General features: G+C 36.3%; 1 pseudogene; it reads left to right on the top strand.

Moving 5' to 3' along the window:
• The window catches only part of LOC115296426, a 7,058-nt pseudogene that overhangs the window by 991 nt on the left and 1,313 nt on the right, over positions 1-4,754 (top strand).

The raw sequence follows: 4,754 nt of genomic DNA, 5'->3' as shown, positions 1-4,754 counted from the left end.
TTAACATACAGTGAAATATTGGTTTCAGGAGTAGAATTCAATAATTCACCAATTACATACAACCCAGTGCTCATCCCAACAAGTGCCCTCCTGGTACCCATCACCTATCTAGCCCATCCCCCACCCAGCTGCCTCCATCAACTCTCAGTGTGTTCTCTATCATTAAGAGTCTGCTATGGTTTTTGTTTGTGTGTCTTCTCTTTTCCCCATCCCTTCCCATATGTTCATCTGTTGTGTTTCTTAAATTCCACATATGAGGGGAAATCACACGGTATTTGGCTTTCTCTGATTGACTTATTTTGCTTAGCGTAATACATTCTAATTCCATCCCTGTCATTGGATAAGGCAAGATTTTATTCCTTTTGATGGCTCAGTTATATTCCATTGTGCATGCGTGCGCGTGCGAACACACACATCTTTACCAATTCATCACTGAGTGGACATTTGGGCTCTCTCCATAGTTCGGCCATCGTTGATAATGCTGCTATAAACATTGATGTGTATGTTCGCCTTGGAATTTGTATTTTTGTATTTTTTGGGTAAATACCTAAGGGTGCAATTGCTGGATCACAGGGTAGTTCTATTTTTAGTTTCTTGAGGAACCTCCAGACTGTTCCCCAGAGTGGCTGCACCAGTTTGCATTCACACCAACAGCAAGAAGGTTCCCTTTTCTTTACATCGTCACTAACATCTATTGTTTCCTGTGCTGTTAATACCGACTTGTGTGAGGTGATATCTCATTGTGGTTTGATTTGCATTTCCCTGATGATGAGTGATGTTGAGTGTCTTTTCAAATGTCTGTTTCCACCTGGATCCCTTCCTTGGAGAAGTGTTTATTCATGTCTTCTGCCCATTTTGTAACTGTTATTTGTTTTCTGGGTGTTGCGTTTGAGAAGTTCTTTATAGATTTTGGATACTAAGTCAATATCAGATATGTCATTTGCAAATATCTTCTCAGGTTCCATAGGCTGACTTTTAGTTTTATTATTGCCTTCACTGTGCAGAAGCTTTTTATCTTAATGAAATCCCAATAATTCATGTTTGTTTTGGTTTCCCTTGCCTCTCAAGAGATATCAAGTAAGAAATTACTCTGGCTGAGGTCAAAGAGACCACTACCTGTGTGTTCCTCTAGGATTTTGATAGTTTCCTGTCTCACATTTAGACTTTTCATCCATTTTCAACTTATCTTTGAGTATGGTATAAGAACATGGTACAGTTTCATACTGCACATGTTGCCATCCAGTTTTCCCAATACCATTTGTTGAAGAAATGGTCTTTTTTCCATTAGATATTCTTTCCTGCTTTGTTGAAGATGACTTGTCCATATAGTTGTGGGTCCATTTTTGGGTTTTCTATTTTATTCCATTGATCGATGTGTCTGTTTTCGCGACAGTTCCATACTGTATTAATGACTACAGCTTTGTAGTATAGCTTGCAATATGGAATTGTAACATCTACAGTTTCTTTCTTTTTCAGGATTGCTTTGGCCATACAGGGTTTTTGTGGTTCTATACAAATTTAAGAATTTTTGTTCCATCTCTACAAAGAATGATGATGGCATTTTGATAGGGCTTGCATTGAATGTGTACACTGCTTTTCATACTATAGACATTTTAACAATGCTCCTCTTCCAATCATGAGCATGGAATTTTCTTCCATTTCTTTGTGTCCTCTTCAATTTCTTTCATATGCTTTCTATAATTTTCAGAGGATTGTTGGGGCCCAGTAGGCAAAAATTACCCTCAAACAATATTTGGCCTCCTGGGCGGCACATGTGGCTTCTATTCATCCTGCCTGTGATTTTCTCATTGCTTTGTAAAGAGACATATACTTTTGGGCTTTGAATCAACTTGGTTCTGTCAGTGGCGCCAGCCCTCCCTTTACTTTGCTTTCTGGCTCTTTGTCTGCTGTTGGGAGTAAACCACAGACCTGCCAAAAGATTTGCCTATTAAAGGATGAGCATCTTGCCCATGCATAACTAATGAGGGGTCTTAAGAGATGTAAATATCCTCCTAGAAATCTGCAGGCTGGTATTCTGCTTGGAGCCAGACTATTATTAGGGAATCTCTCTCCTGCAATGACTTGATAATTCCTGATATTTACACCTGTCCTGTTAAACATGATCCTTTCTGGAGCATGTCTTCACTTCAAAGACCTTAAACTATGTAACAACTAAAGAAATGATGTAATCACCTATGGTATATAAGACCCTGGCCATCTAAGTAAAACTTGGCTTTCCACCATACCCGTTGTATGTCTTGTCTGTCATTGGTTGTCTGTCTTCTTTCTTATAGATATTGTGCCTATACCAATCCCCTACTCTGGACCTTTCGACTGGGGTGTGTGGGCTGGTCCCCCGCAGAGGATAGATATTTTAACTCCTTAGTTAGTTTTGTTCCTAAGTATCATTGTTTTGGGGGCAATTGTAAATGGGATTGATTCCTTCATTTCTTTTTCTGGTGTTTCATTATCAGTGTATAGAAATGCAACCGAATTCTGTACATTATTTTATATCCTGCAACTTTGTTGAATTCATGTAGTAGTTCTAGCAAATTTTTGTTGGATTCTTTACAGTTTTCTACATAGAGCATAGTGTTATCTGCAAATGTTTTTCTAATTGAAGTATAGTGAACACATGATGTTACATTAGTTTCAGGTGTACAACATAGTCTTTCAACAATTGTATATGCTATGCTACACTCACTACAAGTGTAGCTACCATCTTTCACTACACAACACTATTATGATACCCCTGTCTGCATTCCCTGTGCTGTACCTTTCAGTCTTGTGACTTATTCATTCTGTTCCTGAAAGCCTGTATATCCCACTCCCTTTCACTCATTTTGCCCCTCCCCACCCTTCTCTTCTCTGACAATAGTTTGTTCTCTGTATTTATGGGTCTGTTTCTTTTTTGCTTTACTTTTTAATATTCCACATGTAGGTAGAATCATATGGTATTTAACTTTCTCTATCTGATTTATTTCACTCAGAATAAACCTGAACTTAAGTATATTCTTATGTATTGGTCATTTGGATATGTGATTGTCGTGTTAGATTTTCTGGCTTTTTCTTTTTGATTTGTTCTTTGTAGTCTAGATAGAAATTCTTTCCTTGAGACAGCCAACCAGCCAACCAGCCAGACACACACACACACACACATTACCTCTCTTAATGGAACTTTTCACAAAGGCATGGTCTTAATTTTACTACATTTCAATTTATTCAAATTCTATTATGGTTAAAATTTTTGTCTTACTTAATAGATCTTTTCCTATTCAAAATTCATGAATAATATCATTAACGTCCATCTTGTTTTATATTTATAATCAAGTTGAAATTGATTTCTATGTATAAGGTATAAATGTCTTTTCTCCCAGAAGGACGTCTGTTGATCTAGATCCATGTATTTAAAGACTGTCATCTGCCTCCTGCACTCCAGAGCACAAGAGTCATGAATTGGTTGATTCTGTGTGTTGGATCTCTTTCTGGACTCTATACTCTTCCATTGGTCAGGTGGTTTAGCCTCCTGCTCAAATATAAAGTTAGATGGAAACTTACTCATCATCAAGGTACAGAGCTTGCTTATATCCCAAGTTTGCTAAGAGTCTTTGTTCTCTAATAAATGAAATTTGAAATGCTTTATGGAATCTATGGAAATAACCCTATTATTTTACTTTTGTTTTGTCAATATCATGGATTACATTAACAGAATCATGTGGTGGTTAATTTTCAAAGGTAGTCCAAAGTTACATAGTTGGAGTAAACCCAGGTGACTGACACATATTAATTTTTATTTATGGATTTGATTTCTTAATCTTTTGTTAGGGATGTTTGCATCTATGTTCATGAAAGATATGGGGGGGGGGAATTCCACTCCTTTTCTTTTCTTTTTTCCTTTTTTATTTTCCATAATATCCTTGTAATGTTTTGAGGTCAAGTTTAGGCTGACCTTATAAAAAAGAGCTAATCAACATATATTATGTGTTTTTCCCATTTTCCAATTGTTTATTTGCTACAGATTAATGGAAAAGATTAATGTGCCTGCTCTAATGAACTCCGAAATTTGAAATCAAGGATAATTTGTTAGCAGCGTTATAATATCAACCTCTGTATCTAATTTATTCTGACATATTATTGTGACAGCCTAAATTTGAGAAAGTTCTGATTCAGGTAAAAAAACAATTACAAGTAGAAATATATTTTAGCCAGTTTATATAATGTATTAAGATTCTTTTAAAGTAGATAGACATGGCAGGAACATTTGAGATCTGAATAGAAATGATTTAGTCTTCACACGAACAAATTGGTGAGTCAGAGTAAAAACTTATTGTTAGCACATTAACTTTTTTCCTTTTTGTTAAAGTGTCATGATAATTTAAAGATTATAAATTATAATTTGAATCCGGTTTTTAAAGCGTGTACCCTCCTTCCCCTCACTGCACAATGCTTGGACTCCATAGAGCCTGCTCTGTGGTCGCAGGTGGGGATGAATTACCAAAGGTGATAACTGGTGATTTTGAGAGACATGCTCGGTCTAGTATCAACCATTAGCAATTTGGGAAATTGACACTAAAATGTAAGCATATTTTTAGGTATGATTTTCACTTTCAGGTGATGGGTACTACTAAAATAATTTGGCAATGATTCATAAGTCACACAGGACCAATTTCTTAATTAGAAACTTCTCATAAAAAGATGTTAGTGTCCTGTTGTTTCAAGGGAACTTTTTTCTTTTCCAATCAGCCTCTTCATGG

This window comes from Suricata suricatta, chromosome 7 (genome assembly GCF_006229205.1).
Source record: "Suricata suricatta isolate VVHF042 chromosome 7, meerkat_22Aug2017_6uvM2_HiC, whole genome shotgun sequence".
In the NCBI taxonomy this organism is placed as follows: Eukaryota; Metazoa; Chordata; class Mammalia; order Carnivora; family Herpestidae; genus Suricata; species Suricata suricatta.
Note: the sequence above shows the minus strand (reverse complement) of the source record. Positions and strands in the feature narration are given on the sequence as shown.